This window comes from Manis javanica, chromosome 8, assembly GCF_040802235.1.
Source record: "Manis javanica isolate MJ-LG chromosome 8, MJ_LKY, whole genome shotgun sequence".
NCBI lineage: Eukaryota > Metazoa > Chordata > Mammalia > Pholidota > Manidae > Manis > Manis javanica.
The window spans coordinates 48047761-48065221 of record NC_133163.1 but is presented as its reverse complement, the minus strand read 5'-3'; the positions used below and the strand labels follow the sequence as shown (position 1 = coordinate 48065221).

At 37.4% G+C, this 17461-nt stretch overlaps 1 long non-coding RNA gene across 1 annotated transcript; it reads right to left on the bottom strand.

Moving 5' to 3' along the window:
- Positions 1–1474: 1474 nt before the first annotated feature.
- LOC108395102 (uncharacterized) lies at positions 1475–17417 on the bottom strand. Its single transcript, XR_001852597.3, has 3 exons — positions 17179–17417; positions 10412–10498; positions 1475–5686 (listed from the first exon to the last, which is right to left on the bottom strand). It is a non-coding gene; the product is annotated as an uncharacterized lncRNA (long non-coding RNA).
- Between the last annotated feature and the right edge of the window lie 44 nt (positions 17418–17461).

Below are 17461 nucleotides of genomic sequence, written 5' to 3'. Positions count from 1 at the left end.
ACCTCATTGAAGTCTAGCACTATTTTTTATCCAAAATGAAAACAAAATACTTATTTTTCTTGGTTAAACAATTTTGCACATAGCACTCTTTTTCTTTTTGTTAACTCAGAAATGCTGGACTGCCAGGTATGGAAGCATATTGGTGGTCAGCTGACAATGAGCTATGTATGTGTTCCCTGATTTCAGTAGTACTTGAGCTCAGCTGTTCCCTTTCAATGGAAGTGGGGAAAAGTGGGCACCTCTCAAAGCTATGGTGGGAACAATGTGTATCGCTGCATGGAATGAATATCTCTTACCATCCCACAGAACTTATGAGGGCTGGGAGACCCAGACCCCACCTGCTCCTCTGAGCCATCCAGTTTCCTCCAGAAGCAGCTGTGCCAAAAGCATGTCAAGAGCACGGGCAGACCCTGTGGTGAAGAGCTGCCTGGTTCCCATCCATATCCCCGGCTGGAGCTAGATCCTTCTTAATCTTTGTTGCTCTTAATATCATGTTAACATATGTTACACCAGTGGCTCCAAAGGCTGGCGGGAGCACATGAGAAGGCTGTGACAAGACAAGATGAGGGACCACATGTCTATGTTGCCCAGGGAATGTGTCACTGGGGCCCAACTCAAAACATGGAGATGGGCTCTGCATTTTCTGTTAACTACCTGATGCAATAACGGATAGACATACCACTTATGTCATCCAGGAAGTTAGTGTTTGTGATGGCACCTCCTTGATCTTAAAATCCAACTTCCAAGTTAATAATTATTGCCATATCCTTAAACACCAGATGACTTGATGTTTTTTAAACTTTAAGGTTCTAGATGGCTAAGAGACCTCTTTTTAGTGGGTGATTTTTCTTTGAGATTTTTATCGTCTCTTTTAAATACAATGAATACAAACAAAGACAAAACAACATCAAGTTAAGGTCACTGGCAGCTACAATTTGTATATGTGGGAAAAATAAGAGCAGAGACATATTTAGTTATGGTCATTTGAATACAAAGAGTCTGAGATGAATATCGATCTTAAATTATCTCACCTATTCATCTTATGCTCATGTTTCCATTTATATTGGCCTGGGTACTGAATTTTAAGTCATTCTTTATAGCTGTCTTGTTGACTGTCTCTCATTTGTTTTCCAGAAGGCATGTTTTCTTCAAAAGTACCTCATAAATCACTTTTACCCATTGCCCCATTCAGGCAGGATGTTCTTTGCTAACAATAAATGTTGTGGCACAATTTGTTCTCAATCCAAATGATATAGAATTGGCTGTGAAACACTCTCAAGTTTCTATTTTTATACCTTTCTCTGCTTTTGTAAAAAGATACCTCCTATGAACACAGCTTAGATTTCTGTTCTCTTTAGTAAGGTGCATGCAGCATCTTAAGCTTCTGTTTTGTTTTACAACTATTTTTAATTTATCTAATTTTAATAATCTTTGCATTTAGTCAGGGTGAACCAGAAATTTTGGTAGAATAGTATCACCCAACAAAGAAGCAGCTAACAAATCCTTAAAGTCTTATTTTACTCCTTATTAATGATAATTATCTTGATGGTTTGACTGTCATCATAGGCTGATGCTAGAAGAGACAGCCCACTGATTCAGGCTGATGGAGGAGATTTTTTAGTTTGGGAGTTTGGATTTTAATTCATGTGGGTAGTTGCTAATGTGTCAGCATCCATTTGTGTGTAAATAGGACTTCCCTTCTGCCCTGACTACAAGAACTCCCCTTCCCTCCCATCCAGGGTCAGGATGGGCTCTGCCCCAGGATGGTGACTGCTTGGCCCATATGCTGCCTGCTTCCTTTTCTTTTCTTTTCCTTTCCCTCTCTCCACGTCAACTGCTGTTTCTTGAAGGCCAAGGCCAACTGTGTCTTGAGACTCAGACTTACCACACTTGAGCCCACAAGCATTTGAATAGATGAGCAAAACACCCTTCTCCACTTGCCAGAACCACACAGGGTCTAATGCAATTCCTGTGCCCTTTGAAAGAGGGAGAAGGAAAGCCCCAGACAATGACTTTGAATTCTGAGATAGAATTTGCAATACATTTTCACAAACCAATCATCTTACCAATAACCCTTCAGGTTTCTAGAACTATTAGCACATCATTACATTTCACCTGCACAATTCCTATGAGAACTCGTGAGAGCCAACAAAGGAAAACACAGAAAATATGTTTTTATAGAAGACTTTCTTCAAGAAGAGACTTTCTAATTTCACTGAGGATTACCAATAGCTGTCAATGTATTATGGATCCAGTTGCACTTATTCAGTTTATATTTCTTAACCTAATTTCCTACATCTAAATGGTATTTTCTCTTTGGAAAGCAAGAAAATAAAAATCAACGAGCTATGTGTGTGTTCCCAGATTTCAGTAATACTTGAGCTCAGCTGTTCTAAAGTGTTTTGTTCAGTTTCTGTCAACTGTACTTCAAGATGGAGAGCGCTACTAGTAATTTGCCAGCCTATCTGATAAAGTAGTAGACAGATCACGCAGATAACACATAACATACTTTAAAAAGCTATATAATGGCTGCGAATGGTTCTACACCTACTCCCTTAAAAAATATGGAGAACCTCTATGAGACAAAAATGTCACTCAAAGAAAATCAAGATAAAATAACACATTTTTGGGTATTTCATGAAACAGAACATTGAATTCTGGTAATACTATAAAAAATTATGGGTGAGTATGGAAGAATCTACTAAAAAGATAATCTGATCTCTGAGTGTGGATAAAATGAGAGTTCCTGTGGCCAGGATTCTCACCTGGCTGTGGTTGACTAGCTCACTGCACACTTGTGGGCACTACATTGCTGTTGACTCTATAAAAAGAGCTCTGCCCAGTGCTCTGGGCATGACATGGTGGCAGGGCTGCAAGGCTGCCGGAGAGCAGAGCAGAGGCTGGAGTGGTGGCAGCGCTGAGGACAGAGGCCCAGAGGACTGCTGTGCAGGCAGAGAGGCCCAAAGGATGGCTGTGTGGGACGGCTGTGAAGAGAAGCCTAAAAGACAGCTGTGCAGAGGGGCCCAGAGGCAGAGACTGGCTTGCTGCATACAGACTCACTCTGGGTGAATGGATTCTAGTTACTGACCTGCCACCTGGAAATAAAGTTGGGTATAACCCTTTCACCCCAAAGAGCATTCAGCTGTCAATTTTCTTTGGTCACACTGAATCCATAGAGAACTTGCCCGGGGCTGAAACCCATTGGCAAGACACTGGGAGATATGCTTTTGGGTAGAATATTGTTTGATTGCATTGTATTTAATAGAGGAGGATATTTCACATTTTCAAAGATTAATTTATTGGCTTTTCATGGTATAAAAGGAAAAGTGACAGGCTTTATAGCTATTCTCAGTAATAAGTGAATGAAAAGCTTATTACTTATACTCCCAAATATGACACAGTTTAAATCTCACATTAGGCCACACCAAGCAGAACAAACCACTTATAGATCTATCTTTTAAATTTTAGCTTCACATGACGACTGGGCACCATTTCCTACAATATGGTGTTAACATTTTTCATGTGATGTATTAATTAGTGACACCCTGATGTGTCACACAGCCAGCTGCACCCCGCAGGTTCCCATAGCCTAGCAGATGGCCCAACGTTCAAACACATTACAACACCTATTTTTCAGGGGGATCTTAGCCCTTCTGCCTGAACTCAAAGAATTTTTTTTCAACATTCTGAAAATTATTCTATTATCTTTTATTAGGCAAAGGAATTTATATTTCATATCTCCACTGGGGATTGGGAGGCAGAGAGGGAAGGGAATGTTTTCAAGCCCCTTGTAGAGGGAGAGTGTGTTGTGGTTTGTAAGCAGATGAAACCACAGGGCAGGCCCCCCACAGCTGCCCGCTGCTCACTGCACCATCTGCTTTGCAGCTGGGATAATACCAGGGCTGTGTTATATGATTAGCTCACCCCTGCAGACAGCCACCTTTAGCCCAAAAAGCAACCAGTTTGCCCAGGTGATGGGCTGATGCCAATCCATAGCCTCTTTAAGTTGATTTGGGCAGCAGAATTGAGATGAAAGTATTTGACTTAAAAATTTTTTAAGGGACTAAGTAATTAAAAGAGAGGTCTTATCCTAGAATTTAATTTTTTTATCTATCATTATTTGAAAATAAAAGTTTATATATTTAGATAAATTAGCACCAATGTCATAAATAAAAAAGTTATAGATCTCTGAACTATTTTGATCATAAAGCATACTAGGAAGATCATTAGGGATTGTGGCAAAAGTCATAAATAAAAATCCCTTTTTTTGTTCTCTCTAAATTTTGGAATCTATAAACAACTCTGCTTACTAAAATTATAATTATAGGTAGCTATATCATAGCAAATCGGTATTTTTGTATGCTCAGCTGCAACTCAAGATTCAGGTGTTACTGTTAGTTTGTTTGAATTAGGACAAAATGGTAACCTAAAATTTAAAATAGAGCACAGCCAAGACTTGATAAAACTAAATCTCAAAGTTCTTCATTAAAAAGCAAGCTAATGAACACTGAATTAGGCCATGGGGCAGAGGGATTTCTAATCACAAAATGAATCAAAGCAGGCCATTAAATTGACAAACAGGATGGGCATCTGATTCTCAAAACCAGAGCCAGTTTGACAACAGTCACTACACAGAAAAGCTCTTGATGAGGGATATAAAATAGAGAAGAGCAAAGATGAAGAGCTTCCAGAACTGGGGGCAAATGAAAATCGTAGTAAGTCATTATATTTGCACACTTTTTCACAGAATAGTCAACTACTGTTTACAGCTGCTTAAAGTCATTTAATCAAATATACTCTCAAGAACATTTCCTAAAACCTTTCTAATGGATCTCAGGAGTGGTCTGGGGGGGGCATTACTTTTTGAAAAACAGCAGTTTCTAAAGGAGCTTTGACTTTCTAGAACTAAATGGGTCATAAGAAAGCTAGGATGAGCAGGAGGAGGTCTGCCAGGGTGAGTCCTGCAGAGCTTCTGCAACCCTCTCCCCTGCCTTCCCTCAAGTGGCTCCACAGAGCAGGGATTCCCGAGGGCTGCTACTTGGCGGGCTCGCTGTTTGATGCCTGGGGCCCCAAAGGCTAAATCAGATACATGCAGTCTGATCTGGCGGAGACGGGGGCCAAAGTCAAGTCACTGGAGGCGAGGAGGAAACCGGGAACTGGAATGATTTCCAGTTCTTATTTCCCCATGCCCCACCGCTTGAGGTTTGGACACTGGGGAAGGGAAAGAGTGAAGAGGAAAGAAAACAGAACTGAAGGAGAAAGGGAGGAAAGAATACAGATGCAAAAATGAAATAAATACAACTCTGAAATAGTAACTGCTAACATGTTTTGAGAACTTAGGGCCAAACATGCTATTTTGATTTTATATTTACATATTTGACATACATACATTTTAATACATACTACACATTAAATAACATATAATTCACATTTATTTCAGGATGAGTAATCCTAAAAATACTATGAACAATGATCTACTAGTTTACTGATAAATGTTTAACAACCAGCTCTCCAAAAAAAATGCCTTATTTGTAGTGTTTGCTGATTTCCATGTGTAAATACTCTGCATCATGGCTGATTCCAAGCTACCAACTTGATATCACTGAACAAGGGTATTGGGCGGAAATTCACAGTAGCCATCATTGTATGTGATTTGCCCCAAACAGATACAATAGATGTAAATAACCTGAAAAACATTGATAATGTAGTAAAAGAATTAGAAAGTGATGAGTTTTGGGTATTTATTACTTTTGATTTAATATACCATTTAATAAATTATGTAATTTAATTTTAATAGAGGCTATGTTTAACAATGCCTTGCAAAATTGCTGAAAATTTAGCAATTGTCTTTGTAAACAGAAACAAGCCCTCACACTACTGCTTATGAAATAACTACTATTATTGTCCCCATTTTACATTTAAAGGAAACTGAAGAAGAAAGATGTTCAGTGATTTGCCTAAGGTTCCACGAATAGTGAATGGCTGAGCTGGGGTAACAAACTCAGGCTCCAAAGCTCCTCTGCTTCCCTGGAGGGGAAGTGTAGACTTAAAACAGGCCTCAGGGACCACTAATTACTAGTTCTGGCAAAAACTATTTTGTAGATCTTTAGAGGGGAGTGATTTTAGGGATGGCATTACTCTGGCCTGGATGGGTAGAATGCTGGATAGAGGGAGACCCCAAGAAGCTAAAAAGGGGTGCTTCTCTTCTCCTCTGCACTCCAGCAAGAGGCTGCATCTGAATCAAGCTAATATGCAGAATCTTGCTGAACATTCTTTAGGGAAAATAGCAAGGTAGACTTATTTTTCTTCTTAAATTAATGTGTGCATAAGATGTTATTTCTGGCTGACATGAATGAATTTATGGAGTTATACAGTCATTTGGGGCTAAATTTCTATTTTTCCCAGAATCTTCACAGAGATTTTGAGGGGGTCATGATTCTAAAAGAGAAAGACACAATTTTTTAGGGGGAAAAATGTTGTAATTCAAGCAAAGATTTTTTTTATAAGAATTAAGAAAATATTTCAGGTCATAACCATTAGTAACACTAACAAAAGCATATTACCTTCTGGCATGACTTCAGTGGTTCCTATTTTATGTGTATATTTCATAATAACAATTATTATTCTAAAATTTAGAATGAATTGTATCCAGTAGAATATTAGGTAATTTAGCATAGAATATTATATTAAGCTTGTTATTATGGATAAGATTTTTCATTATAATTGTACATTTTCATGATCTGTAACCAATAAAAGCCACTGATACCAATAAATTGCTTTTTTGCTATGACATTTTGTGATGTACTAATTAATAACTTTAGACTCACAAAATGAATATTTCAGTGAATTAATATTATATTTATAAACTAAGATTCTGGGCTGCATATTTATGAAACTCAGGCAAGTAAAAAAATCCATATTTATTTTTGACAAAAATGTAAATCACTTCAAGAATTATTTGAAATGAATAAATGTATAAAAACATCGATTGTATGGAGGCTAATTCATTTGGGTTATGAATTTATCAAGATTGTGACTCCTGTGGTCTCCAGGGTAGCAACAATAAAACAGGTTAACAGAAGAGGGATTAATCTCCATAAAATCTCCCATCTCTTAATTTCCATAAAAGGGGTTAAGGCCATTTTATGACATTCAAATTTAAACCATAAAATAAAATTTACATTCAGTCAGCTTCAAAGACTGAAAAGGTGATCAATACACTTGAATGTAATTTTCAATAAGCAAACAACTCAATTACCCAATTCAGTGCTAGGCATGGTATCCTTTATAGCATAAGGATTAAAAAAGTTTTAATCTATTTAAAAAATCACTATTCATTAATACATTTGCCTAATGAACCTATAACCTCATTAATTTTCTTGTTCAGTTTTTCAGTTCTCATTCTACTAATGAATATTGGCCACATTGATCATGAGTTCTCTGGCTGCTGGAGATGGAGGCCAGGTCATGCTAAAAGCACTAGAAATGGATTCAGAGGAAAGCTGGAAAGATGGTGACAGAGCTCTTGTTATGGCATTTGGGCAGTGCCCTCAGCGGATTCAGGTAAAATCTGAACTGCTTCAGCTACTGCGTGTCCTTTTTCCTTCTTTCATGCCCACACATAACTGCTATCTGCTCTACAGCTTTCCAGAGCCATACACTTGAGATTTCTCAATAACACATTTCCCTATAGTCTTACTCTAGAGGTTCAAAGATTAGATGTGGTAGCAGGGCAGGGATGCGGCTTGAAAATCCTGCAGTCCCAAGCTTCAAATGCTTCTGCATAAGGAAGATGTGAAAGAGGTGCTGCATGTAACCTGTTGCATAGAACTACTGTCACGGGCTAGGCAAGGACTGCTGCATGTTCAACAAAACCTTTTCCTTTACCCCTTGATCATATGGCTAAATATTTTCCAGCCTCCCTTCTACTTGACAGAGTTACAGCCAGTGGAACAAGGGCAAAACCATATTGGCCATATCCAGGCCTGTCATACAAACTTCGTATGTGATCTTCCATATCTTCTTACTCTCTCTTTGTCAGCTGGATACAGAAGATTCAGCAGAGCTCCCAACAGACAGTGGAGCCATAGTGAGGAAGGAGACAGATTCCCCAAATGACAACACTGAAGGCTGTCCTCCAACCCAGAATATCTTTATTAGACTTTACATGAGAGCAAAAATAAACTTTTTTTGTTAAGCCATTGACATTTTGAGATGTAACTGTCACAGTAGCTAGACTTACTCTAGTACAATGGGAAAGGGAAAGCAATTTTACACAAAATGAAATCTTTTATCATTCATGTCTTTGCCAACGCTGCCCCCTTTCTGTTAAAACTACACTACTATTTTCAATGGAGTGTTGGCTTTTGATGCTTATTCGGTAACTAAAAATACAGATATTTTTAATAGGAAAACAAAGGCTGTTACAGAGGTTCAGAGAAGGGGAGAAAGGTACTGACGAATATATAAAACATTTGACATTTAGAGATCTTATTGTATAACAACATGTATATAAATCATGCATCCAGTAATCTCTTCCTAAACAATTAATGGATAGAATTGAATATTACCCAACATAAGATAATATTTTACAGGACAATTACATTCTCAATGCATGGTAATTCAAGTTGCAAAATTAGAAGAGAGATCTCTTTTGATGTAAGAAGTCTCTCAAAATTGTTAAAGGTAAATATAAATTCTTTGCATAAAAAAAAGAAAAAAGAAGCCAGTAAACAGCTTATGAAAAATCAGTTAATCAATGAAGTAATGGTAAATAGCCTTAATCTGTTAATCCCTAACATACTTGTTTATTTATTTAACTTACGGAAATCAGAATATTGAAAAGTTACTTGTCAGTAAAATTTAGTGTGATAGCAACTTTTTATTCCAAATTCCTAAGAAATTGGGTTCTTGAAAGTTTTACTTATTTTTGTTTTTAGAAAAGTTCTCAATTTTATATATTCATAATTCATCAACACCTTTAAAATGTACAACCATATTAAACATTTAAATTTGACCAACATACTAAAGTTTGAATAATTTAGAAAGAAACCAAATAAAGGAGTATTATTTTTGAATTTTCATTTTGCTGATTGTAGTGTGAAGATCTTCATAATGTAAAATAAAAAACACTATAATCTAGTTTGACTAATAATACAAATAAGTACCACATTTAACACGACAAACCAACATCCAATGAACTACTGATAGCCTTTCTAATCTGTCCACTTCTCTCCCTTCTCTGTTTCAAAGGATAAGCTGATGTTTTTGAAAGCATCTTCTAAACTATAAGACACTCTGTGAATGTAGTGAAAGATGTCATCATTCAATCTAGATGATGTAAGGACAATGTCATAACAAATAATAAAGACAAACGAGATGTGTCTTTCTTCTTTCTTTTAGCCTGTACTCCCACCCTTGCAGCAGGAACATGAAGATTTACACTCTTTCTTTTACTGAAATAAAATCTGTGTTAAGTATGGGATATCACCTTCACTCTCCCCATTCCTCCCCCTCTTCTGCTTTTTTTCCAAAGACGAAAAATAGAAGTGAAATACGAAGATAAAGACACTAAATAAAACTTTACCAATTAGAAGGAGGACCAGCCCTATGAGATTTCCTTTGAGTTAGGTAGCTTTAAGAAATATCTCTATGATCACTGACCATTTCAGATCTACAATAGTCACACATTGCCACAAAGCTTAACATTAACTAATATTGTCTCCATAAGCTCTCACTTTTCCCATTATATCTTTAAGGCTGTTAAGTGTAATTTAGGAAATAAAGGAAAATGCCTCTTTGCTATGCTGGGTGTTTTCTGTCAGCTTGAGCCTTTAGAGTATGGTGTAGTTTCCTGAAGATGAGCACACTGGATTGCAAAAATGAATTTTCTAAGGATTCTGACATTTGATTTCACTTAATTTTCTACATGTGTACATTGACACCATTATAATAATTGCTCTTGTCCATTGCACTGTTGCAAGAACTTAAAAATTTTTGGCTAGAGAAATATCTATAAAACACTGTGGGAAAAATTGGTTTTAATTCATGAATTGACTTTTCCTGGCACAAAGGTATAAAGGAGATTTTGAGAGGATGAATTAAACATGATGAGTAGGAATTGGATTCAGATGGTCACTAAATGGGAGCGGTTGGGCTTACACAACTGTAAAGTCCTTAATAAACTCTTCATTTCATAAGGTCTTTAAGGATTGAACTCACAGTTATTAATATGACATCTAAAATATTAGGAAATATATTAAGTCAATACATGCCTAAACCTAATTATATCATAGAGTGGTTAATCTTTCCAAAAAAATTAAATATTCTCCCAGTTCTGAGGGTCTGTGAAGTTGTTAATCCCTCAGGCTCTGAAATTTGAGCTGGTTTGGATCTGACTTTTGCTACTTACCAATGTCTTGGACACATTATTTCTTCTTTTTCAAGACTCAGCTTCTTCTGCAGAAAGTAGACGAACAATATTAATCACCTCCAACAGCTGTGAAGAATAAAAAGCATAATGTGCAGATACCTCGGTCCACTGCCTGGTATGTGGCCATCATTCAGTAAACATTGGTGGCTCTGATGTTATTGGTGGTGGTGGTGGTGGTACTAAAACACAGCCAATAGGCCCAAATTGTTAAGTGCAGGGCCACGGTATGCTGGTCCAACATGCTAACCTATGAAGTCTACAGTGTGATGCTCTTTATGTTTTATAGAACGTGTTTCCTGCTGAAATTTTTAAAAAATGTTGTCTCACTGTAACCACAAGAAGCATCTTCTGCCACCTAGTGGCTCCTTACCGCCAGTCAAGAAAAATATGAAAAGACCAAAAACAAACAAACAAAACACCCCACCATATTTATTTGAAACGAAGGAATCATGTGACAGATTTTCAATAAAAGCAGTATGTAGTAGGGAAAACTGCTTAAGTTTAAAATATTGAAATACTGTTTTTTTCTCCATAATAGAATGTTAGTGAAATTGCAATTGAATATTTAATTGCTAACAGCGTCCTGCAGAATGAATAGGAGCTCTTTTGGCTTTTAGGTCACAATTAAGTCCCTTGGTTTCACTGCAGAGGTGGTATATAAACATAGGGATTTTATCTTCTATGCTTTTAAAATACAAATATCACAAATGCTGTTTTAAAAAAATCAGTGGGATGCTCAGAGTCCTTCTATTCCTGTTTCGTAACCAGTGGTAAGGATATGTTTATTATTATTCTCTAAACTAAATATGTTTTTTGTAAGAATGATACTTGACTGGGCAAAAGAAGCAAGAAGGGTCACTGCACAGAAGGGGCAGTGGATGCAAAGGCTGGGTATGTGTCATAGAAAGTTCTAGAAACTGCAAATAGTTCCATTTATTTGGGCTGTGAGGTTCATGGTAAAAGGAGTCCATAGAAAGGTAAGTGGGGACAAATTCCAAACGACCTGGAATGTGATGTATCTGGACTTTAACCTGTGGATATTAGGAGCCATCATAGGTCTTTATAAAGGAAATTAGATGATGGTAATAGAAAATATTGATAAAGACAAAGGCTACTATTGACTAATTACCTCCTATGTACCAGACCCCTTTTGTTCTAAATATGATCTCAATCCTTACAATAACCCTTATAACCTTCCCCCTCATTTTAACTATGGGAAAATTGAGGTTCACAGAGTTAAAAAACTTGAGGTCACATAGTCAATAAGAGAGGGAGCCTGAATTCAAAGATGACCTATCTCTAAAGCATGAGTCCATTCTAGTAACCAGAAGGCCTGTACCATGCTTCCTAATAAGGTCACTTTTGTTTTAGGGCAATAAATACCATTTTCTTATTTTGACTGACTTTTTGATGTCATGCTCTGGGGGTGGGGTGGTCTCTTTAAATGCTTTTTTCTACTGCTGCTCACAGTAAGGGTTCAGATGCTTGCTGAATGACTCAATGCAGTCTGCCAGGCTTTGACTCCAGAAAGGGTGGGTGGAAGGCATTAAAAGTGAGGCATTCTTAGATGGAACTGTACTTTCTGCAAGTAATCATAAATGTATGAGGAGGCACTACCTGAACAAGTTTCCTGGGTTTTCAGAGCTACCTTATATTAATAAATAATATGTACTAAATATACTGACTCATTTAAGCTTCAAAATAACCCGACTAATTTACAGAGAGACTGTATACTTGCTTATTAATTGGGAGAGACAGGATTCAAAGCCAGAAGATTAGCTTTAGAACCCTCATTCTTAAGCACTGTGCTATGCAGTCCCCACTGTGCCAGACTGCCTCCCAGTGAAGACTTGTTTACTCACTCTGATTTAGCAGGTAGTCATCTCCTAAGAGCATGACAAAAAAGAGACTTTCCCTGCCTGCCACTGTGTTCTAGGGCCTCCTGCCAAGGGGCAAGTGGGACTCAAAATTCAGGCTGTATTCTGTTGACAAAGCCTAGGCCCTGGCCATCATCCCTTCCAAATCAGATTCCCTGCAGGCTTTTCTGTGTGGGAGCAAAGGCTGCCTTTTCCTTATTTACATGAAAGCACATGCAGGCAAGCCGTTCCACATGGGGATCTGATTTGCTAGGGACAATGGGAGTAGACAGAGGGGAGAGTGAGTGTATGGAAGAAATTACTGACCCTATAAGAGAAACTCTGAAAGTTGAAGAGTCATAAAACGTGATCCTCTGTTTCAGAGTTTGACCTAGAAAGATCCAGGGCACTGTTCAACCACTAAAGACTCTTTTAAGAGTCAAGTTTTAAAAGAATTTAAGATGAGCAATTTATAATTTGTCATCATTTGTCCTGAGGAAAACATGCATGCTTACTTGGTGGGAAAAGACTAATTTTCAGGCAGGGCCATCTAAAAAAAAAGTCAATTACAGGAGACAAATCCTCCCCTTGCACTTCCCAAGTTTATTATTTGTGAACATCCCAACTATAACTACACAATCACAGCTTTGCTTTAAAGGTATTATTTATTCTTTAGAAATGACAAAAGAATTTGAAAAGTATAAAGTACATGTACTATATAAAGTACCATGTGAGATATTAGGGTGGTAAAAGAGGATGGTGGGAAGGATGTTGATGATGATGAAGTGAAAGTCAGCTAAGATTTCTTAAATGCTCATGGGTCAAGCAATGTGCTAAGTAATTTGCAATGCTTTAATTTTTAAACAAATATTTATGGAGCTCCTACTGTAGGCCAGGCACACTTCTAAGCACTAAGAATAAAGTGGTAAATGAGATAAAGTTCTTGTGGAACTGATTGATATACTAATGAAGGACAGCCACAATAATCAAAATAGGCAAACAAAAATACAGTATAATGTCAATCAGTGATAAGTGCTATAAATGAAAAATAAAGAAGGATAAGGGGATGAAATAGACAGGGAAGGTGTCTGAGGAGACAACATTTAGGTGGATACCTACCCTCTACTTTCCCTCTTAAAAGACCTAAAAGACCTCTTCATTACCTAAAGGGCTAACCTTTAGTTAGCCTGGCACAGGGGGCCACCAGCACATTGCTGGAGCATTATGATTTGTATTTGTTCTAATTGGTGATATTCTGAAAAGTGGAGGCTCAAGGGAAAACTGTCCATTGCCAGCTAGCCAAGGGTGGAGGTAACCCCCAGACAGGCTAATCACTAATACGGTATCTCCTCTACTTTCTGGAATTTTTTAGCTTTTTTCTGTGGTCTTACATAAGTTAATTTTAGTAAAAGTTCTCTGGATAACTGGAAAGAAAGTATATTCTGCCATGAAAATTGAGTTTGATATAGGGCTATTGGATGTTTTTCAATTACATTATTAAAATATTAAAGTTTTTACTTTAAAAATGTGACTATTAGAAAATTAAAAATTATATATGTGATTCTCATTATTATTGGGCTGTGTTGCCCTATACTCTTAGGTCTCATCATTTATAAAACATTTCTTAGTATTTTCTATATGCCAGGCTCTGTGTGCCAGTCACTGAGATGCACTACTCAGATCGCCTTCAGAAAAGCCTGCTGTGGGGAGCACTGCTGATGGCTGCTGCCACTGTGAATGCCGAGGCCATGTTCCCTTCCCCACCCCTCTAACCAATGCTTCCAAACCATGACAGAGTGGCAGATATACTAGTGCCAGCCTTTCCTGCCTGATTATTAGTGGGATTCCTCTACTGAGCAATTCTGGCTCAGGATTCCCTGTCTTTTTTAATCTTTCTTAGAGCTGTCCTATGGTCTGAGGCTTTGCCAGCCAGTCCTCCTTCCCCTTGTTCCCTCACAGGTGTCAGCTCAGTATTGCCACTGAAAGCATTCCTGCCTACTCTTGCTCCTCTTCCCCGTCTCCTACACAGCTCTTTCCCCCATAAAATCCCTTGTATATCTAATCCCATTTTAACATCTGTTTCTTGGAGGATTTGATTTAAACACTTTCAATTGTTAATTCACTTAATCCTCATAACAACTCTAGGAAGTAGGACCATCATTATCTCTTTTTAACACAGACACCAAGATACAAAGGTGTAAAGCAGCTTGTCAAACATCATGGAGCACACAAATGGTAAAGGCAGGATTTGAACCCTGTCTGGCTCCAGAATCCACTCCCTTAGACACTATCTTAAGTTGTTTTTTGATTTTTCATGGGGTGACACTAATTTCAGAACACACTCATGATGCATGGTAGAATATATTTCCCTGTTGATACAGGGAAGAAGTGTGGTGTGCTAAATAAAACTCAATGGTTAAGACTATCTGTGGTCTTGTCTGCATACAAGTTTTAACTCCTGAGAGAATAAAGTAGCATTCAGAGCATGACAAAAATGATATTAATAATATCAATAACAATAATATCAATATTAAATATTATCAAATATAAAGAATACCATCTGATATTAAGTCATAACTTTATAATAATTAATTTTAAATAAATGGTTAGTAATTATTAATATAGTAAATTAACACCATAATATTATATAGATATTTTCTTATATTTATTAATATTTATATTTTTAAGCAAATATTTCAGAGACTATGTTAGAATTCTTTTAAATTGATATGCATCTATTAAGTGAAAAAAACTGAGAAGTAGCTGAGGTATGAGCTCATTTGTTTGTGTTTTTTTAAAGAATAGTTCATGTGCTTAGAGAAGCTCTGGAAGCATACAAAATAAATGTTAATAGCAGTTGCCTACGGGGTGCAAATTCTGGCAGGAGACAGGAAAAGATTTTAGGGGATATTTCTTTTCACTTTATAACCTTCTGTACTTTGCACATTTTAATCATAACATGGCATTTCTTTTATAATATAAAACATTCCCCTAAAATGAAATTTTAATAACAAATTATCAAGAATGATTTGCAGTTTAAAAAGAATATTTATGAACATAAATTAATTTTATCCTTTTACCAACCTTGTGAGGTATAAATGGCAAGTATTATCTCCATATTATAAATAAGAATATATTTACAAACTTTTTATTAATGCAGCCCATACAATATAATAAAAGCATGACATATCTATAATTATGATTTTCCTCATTCATTCAACGAATATTTATTGAGAATTTATTATGTGCCAGGTTTTAAAAGTGGCTTGGCATCATACCTGGGAGATTATAGATGAACAAAACAGTTTCTCCTGTCATGAAACTTATATTCTTGAGTAGGGAAAGAAATGAGATAATGAACATGCATGTCAGTTTAACAGTATGCAGAGAATTAGAATGGACTAATGTGATAGACAATATTATTCAACAATATGACTGGGAGCCTTCCTTAGGTGGAGTGGTTAGGAAATGCCCTTTAGAGGTAACATTTAAACTGGGGATCAATGACAAAAAGGAATGATGTGAAGAGCAGTGACAAAGTAGTCCAGGCAGAGAGAAAAGCTAATGACAATTCTCTAGAGTAAGAATGAGTTTGACATCTTCAGGGAACCACTGGAGTGTAGCGTAGTAGGGAGGAGGAGATGGAGTACTACGCGAGGTAGCAGTTAGGCAGGTGTCAGGTCGTACAGGCCTTCTTAACTGGGAAGCAGTGGGAAGCACTTAGGAGGGTTTTAAGGAGAATGGCTTGATCTTATTTAGAGAAGCAAGAGAAGACACAGGGAGATCAGTTAGGAATCTATTACTGTAGTAACAACAAGAGATGATAGAAATTTGGACTAGGGTGTTGGTTGTGGAGATGGAAATTAGTGGTCAGGTTTCAGGACATTTTATGGAGGTAGAGTTTATGGGACTTGCTGATGGAGTACATGGGGAGGGGATGAAGAGAGAGAGAGAGAGAGAGAGCAATACAGAATTAAAACGTACATTTTTTCCTGAGCAACGCAACGGACCGTGGGGCTCTTTCTGAGATGGAAAACTAGGAGGAGAAGAATTTTATTTTTCGGACAAGTTTTGTTTGAGCTGCCTAATAGATATCTAAGAGATGTCCAGCAAAGAGTTGAATATGTATGTGCAAAGTTCCCTGAAGGGCCAGGGCTGGAACTATTGGCATATTATGGCTTTTAAAGGCAGGGTTGAGGTTTTCTGGAGGAGTATGTGTATGAGAAGAGATGGACAGGGCCAGTACAACATCCTGGGGCTAGATACTGTCTAGAAATCAGGTAGAAGAGGACCAGCAAAAAGTTTCATAATGAGCAGCTAGTGAGGAAGGAGAAAAAACAATAGGGTTTCAGAAAGGGTCTTTCCATGAAGTGGGGAAGTCAACTAATTGGAATTAGTTTAGTGTAAGGTGAGGAGGTGTAAAGACAATTATTTTCATTTGACTAATACTTTATAAAGACGGTGCACATTTTTCTTAGTATTTGTATTTACAAGAGCTTGAGAAAAAATATCTCCAATATTTGTTACAAGCCTGTGTCTTGTTCTATTATGAAATTTTGATCTGTAACTACCGAGATGCTAAATTTTTTTAAAAATTTTGAGAAAATAACATACATCCTAAAGTGTATAAAATGCACTAATCTTAACATGTACAGCCATTTTTTTTTTACATTTGTGTACACCCTTGTAACAACTGTTCAAAACAAGAATTGCCATAAAGGGTACCCAATAAGGTTCTCTGGGGCACCTTTCCAGTCTATAATCCCCCAGAAGTAAACCAATATTCTGACTCTATATAAACATCTATTAGTTTTACTACAAAACTTTCAAAGGAAACCAAAGAAAATTCTGAGGGTCATTTAATTGTAAACTTCTTTAGGGTAAACTTACCAGTAGGGTTGAGTACATAGGAACACAAATCATTTGGCGCCCAAATCCTGACGCACACTTTCAAACCGTTGCTCTCCGAAGCCCCGCCCCATTTTTTATTCCGCGCCCAGCGTTTCTTCTCCTCCTCCCTAACAATATGGAGGCACGCCAGGAGGTGGAAAGAGGGCGCTTTTCTGTGGTGCGCACCAGGAATAGGACCGCTTCTCTCTCCCTACTCAACCAGACCGCTAGGACCTGGCCCTGTCATGCGCATTGGGTATCTTTAAGGCGCGCGCGCGCCTCG